Here is a 13,052-nt window from a genome sequence, read left to right as displayed (position 1 = left end):
CGGGGGGGTGAGGGAGCGAGTGGCTGTGTGGTGCTCAGTTGCCGACTGAGGTTAAACTGTGACACCAGTATTAGTTGCTCCACGACCTTCCTTTGGGAAAACCCTGCCTGCCCCACAACCACTGCTCCACAGCATCCCTTGAGCAGCCAGTGAAGTGTGGGCAGCAGCACAGGCAGGGACCCAGCAGGAGATGGAGGAGACCCTGGGGAGGCAGGAGGAGCTCCTGGACCATGGCAAACGCCCCCTCCCTTGGGCCCATGGCCACCCCCGGGGCCATCGCTTGGGTAATGTCTCCATGGCCACATCCATTGAGATTCGATATGCTGGTCGCTGGCCAATAACGGTCATCTGATAACCTCCCCTTGAGAAGGAAGGACTGGCCACCTGGCTTGTGCAATGGCCACGGGGCTTGCAGCATGCAAACCACCCAAGATGGCAGGTTTCCACCCCCAAAACCCTCACCCCTACAGGTGGTCGCTTTTTAAAGGCATCTCTTGAATGGCGCGGCGTGTCCTTGTGCAGCTCGCCATGGCCGTCTACAAGGTGAAGGTGGCAACGGGTGACATCCTCGAAGGTGGGACCAACAACTCCATCTCCATCACCTTGGTGGGCAGCCGTGGTGAGAGGCGCCGGATGGCGCCTGGTTCAGTCAACTACTGGTTCCTGCCGGGGACGGTGAGCGCAGGGATGGGGACACGAGTAGAGGCATGGGCATGCCGGGGGTCCCGGCATGGGTTTTACTGGAGAGGGTAAGAAAAGGGATGGGTCTTCACCAAGGTTTGGGGGGATGGTGGGAAGTGGTCCTGGGGGGATGAAGGAAGGGCTCATGGAGGAATGGAGGAAAGTGGTCTTGGGGGGGGATGGAGGAAAAGGGTTTGGTGGGGGGGGGGAATAGAGGAAAGGGGTCCTGGGGACATGGAGGGAAGGATCCTGGGGGATGGAGCGAGGGGGTGGGGGTGGGGGGTGTGGAGGAACAGGATCCTGGGGGGATGGTGGGAAGTGGTCTTGGGGGGGGGATGTAGGAAAAGGATCTTGCGGGGATGATGGAGGAGGGGTCCTGGGGGATGGTGGAAAGGGGTCCTGGGGGGATGGAGGAAGAGGATCTTTGGGGGATGCCCTGAAGCCCCACTCCACTGGTGGGGAATGCCCGTATCCCCCAGTGCCATGCCAGGGCAGCTGCCCTCCCACCCCAAGCCATTTCCCGCCCACCCCCCACCAGGAGAAGGACATGACCATGTGCTGTGAGCAGGACTTGGGTCGCATCGTCCTCATCCACCTGCACAAGTGGCGGCTCTTCTTGGAGGATGCCTGGTTCTGCAGGGACATCCGCGTGATGGGCCCTGACGGCACCCTCTACCGCTTCCCCTGCTACCAGTGGCTGGAGGGGGTTACCATGGTGGAGGTCCGGGAGAGCTCGGGTAGGACTCATCCCACCCCCACCCTCCTCTGCTAGCCAGGGGTCCGACCTTGACTCCTCTCTCCTCCTTTCCAGGGAAAAAGCTGGTGGATGATGAGCTGGAGATCCTCAAGGAGCATCGGCAGCAGGAGCTGAAGGCACGGCAGGAGGCTTACCAGTGAGAGCAGGGACATAAGGATGGAGGCCCACCATGGCCAGGGTGGCCTGGCCAGCAGTGGCACTGACGTATGTCCCCCTGTCCCACCCGCAGGTGGAAGAGCTTCACCAAGGGCTGGCCCCGTTGCCTCAATGTGGGCTCCATCCTCGAGCTGGACTCCAATGCTCAGTTCTCCTGCGTGAGGGCCACCAACTTCACCGGTGTCCTCATCTTCCAGTAAGCAACACCCCAAGGTTGGGGAGGACCTGGATGATGGGAGTGAGGAGCATCGCCAGTGCCACCCTGTCCCGGGAGGCTGGTGGTGGGGGACCAGGGAAGGAATGGTGGTTGCTGAGGTCCACCTCTGTCCCGTAGAGGGGCCTTCCACCTTCTGGCAGGGTTCCTCTTGAGACCCACCTTCTGGAAGAGCCTGGATGAGATGCGCAGCATCTTCTCCTGGACGTGGGGCAGGGAGATTGGTGGGTGCCTTGCGCGTCTTCCCCCGCCACCCAGGGCTTCCCAGGAAGTCCCTGGCTTGACATGGAGGGTGGGCAGTTCAGCGCTGATGTCCAGCCACCCCCTCAGTCCCCGAGTACGCGGCCAGGCACTGGTGAGAAGATGACTTCTTCAGTTACCAGTTCTTCAATGGCAACAACCCCATCACCATTCAGCACTGCGTGATGCTGCCGGCCAAATTCCTGGTGACGCTGGAGATGGTGGCCGGTTCTTTGGGTGGTGGCACCAACCTGGGCAAGGAGATGCAAGAGGGTCAGATCTTCATCGTTGGATTATGAGGTGCTGGAAGGCATTGCGGCCAGCACCATCCACAGGCGCTGGCAGCACATCGCCACCCTGCTCTGCCTGCTGCACCAGGGTGCCGACGGGCTCCTACGTCCCATCGCCATCCAGGTAGGGACGTCCCACCCCAAACCAGTGGACAACCCCACCGTGGTGGTGGAGAGGAGATGGTCCCACCACGTGGTTTGTGTCCCACAGCTCAGCCAAACACCGGGACCCACCAGCCCCATCTTCTTACAAAGCAATGCCAAGTGGGACTGGCTGTTGGCCAAGACCTGGCGCAACGCCAACTTCTACAGCCACCAGCTCCTCACCCACCCCTTGAGGACCCACCTCTTTGGGGAGGTCTTCGCCATCGCCACCCTATGCGAACTGCCCACCTGTCATCCCCTCTTCAAGGTGAGGTCCCACCTCAGCACCACCCAGTGCCCCCCCCCCCCTCATCTGACCGCAGTGCCCCCCCCTCCCCCCCCACACCCACCCCAGCTCCTTAGGAGGTCCCCAGTCGTCTCCAACCTCCTGGTTTCCACCACCAGCTCCTCGTCCCCCACTTCCACTTCAACACGTTGGCCCAGAGCGTCCTCATCAACCCTGGTGGCGTCATTGACAAGGTGAGCACTGGGAGCACTGGGATGTACTGGGAGTGCTGGGGGGCACTGGGGGAGCACAGAAGGCCCTGGGGGACACTAGAGAACATGGAGGGACAGAGGGCTGGGGAGCACTGGGGACAGAGGCGTATACTGGGAATACTGGGGAGGCACTGGGGGCACTAGCAAGCATGAATTGGGGGTGCTGGGGGGTTAATGGGAGCACTTAGGGGGGCATACTGGGGGCACTGGGGGGAGTACTTGGAGTACTTGTGTCCTGGAAGCACTCGGGACCACTGGGTTATACTGGGAGCACTGGGGGACACTGGGGAGCACAGAGGGCCCTGGGGGACACTAGAGAGCATGGGGCGAGGGGGCTGGGGAGCACTGGGGACAGTGGCATATACTGGGAGCACCAAGGAGCCATGGGGCAGCCGGGGGTTGGAGGGGGGAAAAGGCACCTTCTGCCCTGAGCACCCATGGGTGACCCCTCCCCACCAGGGCTCGGGGGTTACCTGCGAGGGGATGCTGCTGATCATCCAGCAGGGCTTGGAGAAGGCCACCTACACCTCCCTCTGCCTCCCTGATGACATGTGGCACTGCGGCGTGGCGCACCTCCCCAGCTACTGGGATGACGCAATGAGCTGCAGGCTTGGGTGATGGACATCTTCACCAATGGCTTCTTGGGCAGGATCTCCTCGGGTACTGCATCCCCACACCCATGGGTCCCATGGGGTGTCCCCAGGGGTGGTGGGGGGACAAGGACAGGTCCCTGATGCTCTTTGCTGTCCCCCCACCCAACCCCAGGTATCCCCTCCTCACTGCGGACGGTGGCGGAGCTCAGCAAGTTCCTCACCATGGCGGTGTTCACCTGCTCGGCACAGCACGCAGCCGTCAACAATGGGAAGGTGGGACAGGGGACCTCTGACCCCTCTGCACCCAAAAGATGTCCCCAACTGTCCCCGTCCCACGCTGGAGAGATGTTCCCCTCTGTGCGCAGGAGGGATGTCCCCATCCTGAGCCAGGGGAGGTGTCTGTGTTCCCACCTCTCTTCATGCTTGAGGGATGTCCCCATCCATCCTGGAGGGACATCCCCACCCCAGCTCAGGAGAAGCTCCATGCCAGAAGTATGTCCCCATCCATTCCCCCCTCCATGCCAGAGGGATGTCCCCAGCCCACCGCATGAGAATGTCCCCATCCCACCTGTCCCCATGCCAGAGGGATGTCCTCTGCTGACAGTGGCCTCTCACCCTGCAGTGTGACCTGGGCGCCTTCCTCCCCAGCGCCCCGTCCTCCAAGCGCCACCTGCCACCGGCAGAGAAGGGCAAGGCCTTCCTCCAACGCTTCCTCACCACCATCCCTGAGGTGGACACCACCGCCAACATCCTGGTGGCCCTCATCCTCCTCAGCTCATGCCTCAGTGACGTGGTGAGTCTGGCCCCACCATCACCATGCCCTCCCCAAAACGGTGGCTCTGTGGGGCTGAGGAATCCCAGGAGATGCCCCACAAGGGCATGGGTGCACATCACCACCTTGGGTATCCCCAAGCCCAGGGTGGTGGGCACCATCGCTCTACAGCTACCACGGGGCCAGAGACCCCCAGATGGCTTGAGACACCTCAGTCAAGTGCTTGAACCTGATGGGTCCCCATCCCTGTCTCCCAGATACTCCCGGGACAGTACCTGGAGGAGCGGTTCACAGAGGTGGAACCCCACTGGCTCATCAGGGCCTTCCAAGGGCAGCTGGAGGAGATCCGGGACCGCATCGAGGAGAGGAACCACTGGGCCAAGCTGAGATACAACTACATGAACCCCCTGGAGACCGAGAACAGCATCTCCGAGTGCCTCCGCACCCCCAGAACCCCACACCTGGCCACCCCCAGCACTCATCACCTGCGCACCCAGCACACCCACCACCCAGCACCTGGATGCCACCAGCACCCACCAGCCCCCCAGCACCCAGCACCCCCTGCCCTGCTTCTCACCCCCAACCCCTCAATAAATGCCAGCTGTCAATCAAACCCTCTCTGATGGGGGGGGGCTGAAAACCTGAGGACCCCCCCCCCCAACACCTCCCCAGAGCCCCCCACCCAGAGAGGGAGTTGGGGGGGCAACTGGGAGACATGATGGGGTGCCCAGTGCTCCCACTGCCCCTCAGTGCTCCCCAGTCTTCCCGGTGCTCCCAGTGCCCCCAGTGCCCCCAGTGTTCCCCAGTTTCCCCCCTGCTCCCAGTGCCCCCCACTGCTCCCCAGTGCTCCCAGTGCCCCTCACGGCTCCCCAGTGCTCCTCAGTCCCCCCATTGCCCCTCAGTGCTCCCCACTCTCCCCAGCGCTCCCAGTGCCCCTCACTCTCCCCAGTGCCCCCCAGCACTCCCCAGTGCTCCCAGTGTCCCCCGTGCTCTCCAGTCTCCCCAGTGCCCCTCAGTGTTCCCAGAACTCCTCCCAGGCATCTCCAGAAGCATTTTGGTTTCTTCTGGAGACTGGGGAATTCCCTGGCAGCGGCCCCCAACTCTTCTGACGTAACTACTGGGACAGCAGTGTGTGTGTTGGGGGAAAGTCCATGCCCGGTAGCTCCGTGGGAATTCTCACAGGCATCCCCAGGGGTGTGTTGGCCTCCTCTGGAGACAGGTGAAGCCCTGGGGAGCAGCCCTAGAACCCTGCAAGGCAGCTACCCAAGGCGTTTTATCCGTGTTGGGAGAAGGACCATGCTCCACAGCTCCTTCGGACTCCTCCCAGGCAGTTTAGGAATGTTCTGGCCTCCCCTGGAGACAGCTGAATTTTGCAGGTAGCACCCGAGACTACTCCAGGGAAGCCACCCGAGGAGTTTTGTGTATGTTGGAGGCATGTCCATGCTCTGTCCCTTGCTGGGACTCCTCCCAGGCAGCTTGGGAGTGTTTTGTCCTTCCCTGGAGATGGCTGAAGTCCAGTGTAGGAGCTGCCTATGACTCCTAGGCGGTTACCTGAAGAGTTTTGTCGATGTTGGAGGCAGGTCCATGCCCTGTAGCTCCCTGGAACTCCCCTCAGGCATCTCCGGGAGCATTTTGGTTTCTTCTGGAGACAGGAGAATTCCCAGGTAGCAGCCCCAGACTCTTCTAAGGTAACTACCCAAAGAGCATTGTGTATGTTGGGGGAAAGTCCGTACCTGGTAGCTCCCCAGGATGTTCAAGGCTTCGGTGTAAACCCCCGAGTACGAACGGAGGAGGGGAGAAAGGGTCTTCAGAGGCTGTAGTCATGAGCGGTTTTCTTCCCAGGGGCTCTGGTGCTTTTTGGGCAGAAAACTCTCCCTGAAGCTCTTCCTCCTGAAAGGGCTGTTATGCTCTGTACCTCCTGCTTCCTTTTGGATCATTCTTACAAAAACAATTGTGGTTGGGCTTTTTTGGGGGTGTTTTTTCCCTTCTCTAGGATGTGAAATGCCTCTGTTTTGGAGGAAAGCAACCCTTTCCCTCCCCATGAGGAGCTGGGGAGGCTGTTGGGGATGGGGTGGAACACGGGGAGCCCGCACCTTCCTTTCTGGGAGACCCTCAAATGGAAGCGGCCAGAGCTGGCAGCCCCGCCGAGTCCTTAGCATCCAACAGACGGAATGGACCATGGCGCTGCCAGCCCTGTGGCTCCCACCACATTGCCCCCGCCCCCCCAGCTGCTTCAGCCATTCATCCTCCCCAAAACCTTCTACCTCCGAGGTAGGGACCGACCCCAATCCCTGCAGCCTGGGGACACTCTCTGGGGAAGGAGTGGAGGTCACCAGCTCTCCCACGCAGGTCTGCAGGTGGCTCCGTGCGGCAGCTGCTTTGACCCCCACGTCATCTGCATGGAGGGGAGAAACGCCGACCTGCCTCTGCCGGCCACCTTCGCGCTCGGCCACGGCGGCGCTTCTCCACCAGGTACTGCCCTGTGGGTGCCCCACCCCCCCAGCCTCGGAAGCCCCCAGCACCCCCCAGGGCCAACAGTAGCTCATCCTGACCTGCAACCATCAGGCAGAGCGGTGGTCCCAGCCGCCCCGGTGCTGCTGCCCTCCCTCCGCGGCTGCCACCACGTCGCCGGGCAGATCACACAGCTCAGCCTCCCCAGCACGACCACCCCCTGCGGGAGCACCTCAGGGCAGTGCCATCCCCCAAGGAACGGAGGTCCCCATGGACATTAGCAGCCCCCTGGGCAGTAACATCCCATCAGGCATCAATGACCCCATGGATGGTGGCACCACCCTGGGCGGTGACATCACCCATGGCAGTGATGAGCCCATAGCAACATAATATAGTAGTTTTGATGGGACCTTTCCTCTTGTTTTTTTTCCATTACAAGCCAGTTCTCTGGAACCGCTCCATGCCTGCCTGGGAGGTGGGGGGGAGCACAGGGGGCACTGGGAAACGGCACCCAAGAGCTGCAAAAGCCCCCCTGAGCCCCAGATCAGAGCCGGCGAGCCCCGAAGGGCAACCAAGCCATCCCCAGGGCCGTGTCACCGCCAGCGGGGCAGGCAATGGCAGGGGGGACTCCCCGGTCCCCTTCCCCAGGGGAAGGAGCCCTTTGGTGGGGGAGCCAGGACAGACAGGTCCCTGCAGGAATCACGGACATGGTCCCATGCAGAAAGCAGCACTGACGCCCCCCCGGGACAAGGACAGACCTGGGGGTCTCAGGGACATGACAACAAGGGCTGCAGTGCCTCCATCTTGAAAGCAACCACTGGGGACAGGGCTCGATGCAAAGCCCTTCAAACTGTCAAGACGCCCTTCCTCGGGTCCCACCGCACTCAGCTCCAGAGCCCGGCTTTGCCTCACTGCCGCAGCAAAATAACCCCAGATCACCCCAAGAATGCCGAGGGAGGGAGCTGCCGGCAAAAATGCAAAAAGTATTTGCAACCGCAGCAGCTCATGCAAGGTAGAGCCCTGCACCACAGCAGCAGGTGTTTCTTTTCATGCTCCGATAGTGTAGCAGTTGGGATGAACTTCCGAGGGCTTTTCTTGGTGGAGATGGGCAACGTTCACACGCTGCCTGGCATTTCTCCACCACCCAAGTCCTGCTGGCAGAGGTGACATGCGTGGTCTGCAGGATGATGACGCAGGTGGGGAGGAGCACACAGCCCCTGTTAGCTCTCCCACAAGGGTGCAGCCTCAGCGCAGAGAAGGGAACAGAATGGGACCCCCCCCAAAAGCATTTTAAAAAGCACAGTTGCCCAATGTAAGCCAGGCCATGCTTGCAGGAGCACACGGGGAACAAATGCGTTTAGGGGAGGTGGGTTCAAGGGTGGGGCCGTGGGGGAGAGGACGGGTTGGCTTTGATGAAGCCTGTCACTCCCGGGCAGCTTTCCACGGACGGCAGCTCTTGCTTGGCTGATGCTCGCACGCCGTGATGCCAAAAATCACGTGACATGCCATTAAAATAACAAACATGCCCTGCCCCAGCCTGCAAGGGCCTGTGCCCACGGGCCCGGTGGAGGTTTGGGGCGCACCGGTGGGCTGAGGCTGGGAGAAGTTGTGACAGCAGTGGGCAGCTCTAACCCGGTATTTCAGCATGCCAGGCAAAACCCCACTGTGCCAGGAGATAAGCCCCCAAAACACACCGTCCCCCCCGCACAGGGCTCCTGGCCCAGCTCTGAACTCCTGTGGGAGACACAGGGCCCAGGCAGGTGCCACCCTCCGGGATGTCCCCAGCTGTCATTCATACGCTGCCCCCAGCCCTGGAGGGGGACAATTTCAGACATACAATTTCAGGTGCAGTTGCTGATGGAGATGCCATTGAAGATGCAGACGCCACTGCAAGGGCCACTGGAGATGCAGATGCCATGTCAGACAGCACTTCAGATGAAGATGCCATTGCAGATGCAAGTACCGTTACAGACACCATTGCGGATGGAGATGCCGTTGAAGATTCGGGCATTGATGCCACTGGAGATGGCATTGCAGATGCAGATACCACTGCAGATGGCCTTGGAGATGCAAGTACAATTTCAGATGCAATTGCCTTTAGAGCTGCTCTTGAAGATGCTGAAGCCATGGCAGACCCCCAGTTCAGATGCAGGTACTCCCTGTACCTTCAGTGGTGTGTCCATCACTACCTGTATGTGTAATGGCACCTCTCTCTGTAATGGTTCCCCTCTCAGGAACGAGATCGGTGTCTGTGTCTGTATCTATAGGTGTAATGGAATGTGTTCTCGTGTCTGTGGCTGGTCTTGTGGCTGTAATTGTATGTGTAATTCTGCCTGTATCTATGAGCGCACCTGCAATTGCATGGGTAATGGTGCCTGTGGCTGTACTTGTATCTGTAATGGCAGGTTTATCGTGTCTGTATCTGCCCTTGTATCTGCCGTTGCATCTGCAATTGAATCGGGATCTTCCTCACGGTATTGCTGTCTGTGGCTGTAGCTGAAAAGGCATTGTCAAGGCTATCTGCAACGGCAGCTGCATCTGCAATGCCATCTGCAGCTGCAAAGGCATCTGCATCTGCAATGGCATTTGTAATGCTATGGGTGTCTGCAGTGGCCTCTGCATCTTCATTGGTACCTGCAGCTGCAATGGCATCTGCCTCTCCTATTGTGTCTGCACCTGACTTTGCATCAGCAATGGCCTCTGCTGTGGTTTCTACAGTCGTATGTGCAGCTGCAGCAGTATCTGCATCAGAAATGGCGTCTGCAGCTGCAGCAGTATCTGCAACGGCATCTGCATCTGCACTGGTATTGGCTTTGGCGTCTGCATCTGCATAATTATCAGGAATGGTATGTGCATCAGAATCAGCATTGCTACCTGCATCTGCAGGGGTAGCTGCAATGGTACCTGCATCTCCAAATTGGTCTACGTCTGCAGTGGCATCAGCATCTCCACTGGGATCTCCATCTGCAATCTATGCTGACCTGCAACGCTCTCTGCAATCGTATTTGCCCCTGGAATGACATCTGCAACGGCACCTGCATCTGCAATGGTATATGCGTGGGGGTGTGAAATGCAATAGCATCTGCAATATCCTCTGCATCTGCTCCGGTCCCTGCATCTGCACTGCTATCTGCCACGGCATCTGCACGAGTCATGGTATCTGCATCTGCTATGATGTCAGCATCTGAAATGGCATCAGTAACGCCACCTGCAGTGGTGTATGCAATGGTATTTGAGAGTGAAGTGGTATCTGCAATGGAATCTGCAATGACATCTGCAAGGGCATCAGCATCTGCAATGCTATTAGGAATGGATCATCCATCTGCAAAGGTATCTGCAGTGGCATCTGCATCTCCAGCGGTATCTCCATCTCCAGTAGTACGTCCACCTGCAATGCTCTCTATTGGTATTTGCATCTGAAGAGAGGTGTGGGGTTTTCCCTCAGATGGCCAAAACCAAATGATTGGAAAACACAGGATGGGTTGCAATGCCTGTCAGGTCATAATAAATTAATAGAAGGTCGAGAGAAAGAGAGGTGCTGCGATGACAGATGGTGAATTTCACAACCTGCCTCATACCCAGAGGCTCAAGCTCCGCACACTCCATGCTCCTGTGTGGCAGGCGGCTTTCCGCAGCAATGCTGCTCATCAGGCAGTGTTAAAGACATCAATGCCCGACTCTCCTCCAGCACGAGCTGCCCACTGAGCCAAAGCACCCGGAGGACAGGGGCAGCAAGGCCACTGGTACGGCCGAGGCTGCCCGCGGGCTGTCGGGGCCTCCTGGGGGGAGCTGGTAGTTTCCTCGAATTACTTGGAAGAGTGAAGCAATTTGCGACAGGTGCACTTTTGAGACAGGCATTTCTGCTCGAAGGAGAGTAACCGAAATTAGCCACTCCCTTACTGTTCACAGTCCCATTCTACACACAGACCCCTTCAGCAGCAAAGCTGGCTGCAGACTCCTGTGCTCCCACTGCCTGCGCTCGTAGGGGCATCAGGCCCAGGCGCTTCTTTGGGAGCCCCCTGAGCAAACCCAGAAAGTGGATGAACGTGTCAAAGACGCTGCACCTCACCCATTAAACAAAGAGAGAGATGGCTCAGGGAGACACCACGGCCAGCAGCAGTGTTTGCCGCATCCAAGTGTCCTCCTCCCAACCCCACAGAGCTGCTCGGTGCTCTTGGAATCTCCTATTTCCCCCAACCTGCTGCTTGTACGGATCGGATGTGGTGGTTCCGCTGCATCTCCTGAAAGAAAGCAGGGGAGCAAGAGTGCAGAGGCGAGGGGAGAGAGGTCCCCATGGAGTGGAGTCCTTGGAATTAAATGCCTTTTGCGGAGGTTTCTCACGTCAGGACAGGCCAGGAAAACAGAAGAAATACGGAGTGGGAAGACTCTGGCAGGCAACATCTCAAAGGGGCTGAGCTCTGCCTGCTAGCCAGTTGTACTAGCTCTCCGGACAGCAGTAACAAGAGCAGCAGCAACATCAGCTCCCAAAGACAGGCAATTTACAGAGCATAGTCTCTTCTCAGCAGATACAAGCATAACCCTGACACCTCGCCTACCCTAAGAAGCACCCTCCTGCGCCACTCCTGGGAGAGGAGCAAGCTCTGGGCCGGGTGGGGGGCTGGAGGGAAGCGGGTGACACTGGCCAGGAGGTGAGGACCAGCTCCCCCAGGGGCACAGTGCCCCCAGGGGCCCCAGGCCAGCACGGCCCCAATCCTGCGGCCATGGTCCTCTAGGGCATGGCCAGGCTGCGCTGCCTCCTTGTGCCACCCCACCTCGGTGGGAGGTGAGAGGTCCCCAGGCATTCCCTGTGCATGGAGGGCTGGGGGACCCAGGCTCTTGGGGTGCTGGGACCTAGAGATCGGGCTGTGGGATGTTCCCTGCTCTGGGAGCAGAACAGGCACTCTGGGTGTCTCGCTCGCATGTGGCTGTCCCTATTGCTGCTCTCAAAAGGCCAGGCAGAAATCCCTCCAGAGGCCAGGACCAACCCCACCTGAACTGCAGTGTCCTGCCCGATTGCCGACAGGTTTTCCTGCCTTCCCAGGTTGCCCTGTCCCTGCCACCCCAAGCCCCAAGGAGCAGAGATGGGTAAGGGCTTTGTGGCAAGGACGGAGGGGTGAGGGGGGGAGTTTGCTCATCCAAGGGTTGAAGGTGCTGGGCCATGTGGGGCTTCCCACCCGTTGGACTCCATGGTGAAGGGCGAGGGGCAGAGCACAGCTGGAGCCAGAGGAGCACAGCTGGAGCTGGGGCTGCCTGACTCCTCAGGGGATGGAGGGCAGGAAGGGTGTGGGGAGGGATGTCCCTGACTTTCCTGGGAATGCTGTCTGAGACCCCAGCCAGAACTAGGGCCATGCCTCCCCACCACCTCTTGCCTAAACTTCTTCCCTCTCATTACAGCTGCTTCTTGCGACCAACTGGTTCCCAAGGCTGGGCCTGGCCAGAGGAGGGAGGAGACTTGGGCCTGGCCTATTTTGGCTCATCAGGCTGGAGAATGACATCCTGAGCTGCACCACGAGGGCAGGCCTGGAGAGAGGGAGGATACTGGCACAAGGAGCTTGGAGAGATGTTTGAGCTCAAGCTCTCCAGGCAAGCCTAAATGAAGCCCTGCCTCTGGAGACTCTGCTTCCCAGAGCACCATGGGATGGCAGGGGATCCTCTGCTGACACGCTCTCATGGACAGATGTCCCCACCGCAGACATATACAGCTCCTCCAGGGGTGTGCTGCAATAGGAGGCAGAGGCAGGCGCTCGGCAGGAGTTGGGCTTGAGGAATGGCTCCTCTCCCCAAGGTGATATGCCAGCCAAGGAACGTTCTCCAACGGCACTGGACAGACCATGGAGGCAAACTGCACGTGGCCAGCCTTAGCATTGACCTCAGCGTGGGCTGAACCGCAGACCTCCTGGCGCTGAAGTCTCCTTGAGGGATAGCTGCTGCAGGGAACGTGCCTTCCCACGCTTTACCCTCAGCACTTCCCAGAGGGACCGTTTCCTCACTGGGCTCTAGTAACACAGTGAGCGCTGAGTGCTGACCAGGGCTGCCCTTCCCCCAGGGCCTCCCTCACCTCCCTGTGCCTCAGGCTGTAGACAAGGGGGTTGTCCAAAGGCGGCATCGTGTAGAAGAAGAAGTCCACTTTGTTGAGCTGCCTCAGCGGGTCTGTTCTGGGCAGCAGGTAGACGAGGATGCGGGTGCCACAAACAACAGTGATGACGGTGAGGTTGGAGGGTGACGTGACCCTGACCAGAAGACCTTTGAAGACCCA

General features: G+C 59.5%; 1 pseudogene; it reads left to right on the top strand.

Annotated features, from left to right (window-relative positions):
* The first annotated feature begins 528 nt into the window (after nucleotides 1–528).
* Nucleotides 529–10,872, top strand: LOC143171634 (polyunsaturated fatty acid lipoxygenase ALOX15B-like; annotated as a pseudogene).
* Nucleotides 10,873–13,052: the final 2,180 nt, after the last annotated feature.

This window comes from Aptenodytes patagonicus, chromosome 29, assembly GCF_965638725.1.
Source record: "Aptenodytes patagonicus chromosome 29, bAptPat1.pri.cur, whole genome shotgun sequence".
NCBI lineage: Eukaryota > Metazoa > Chordata > Aves > Sphenisciformes > Spheniscidae > Aptenodytes > Aptenodytes patagonicus.
This window is presented reverse-complemented; position numbering and strand designations above follow the sequence as displayed.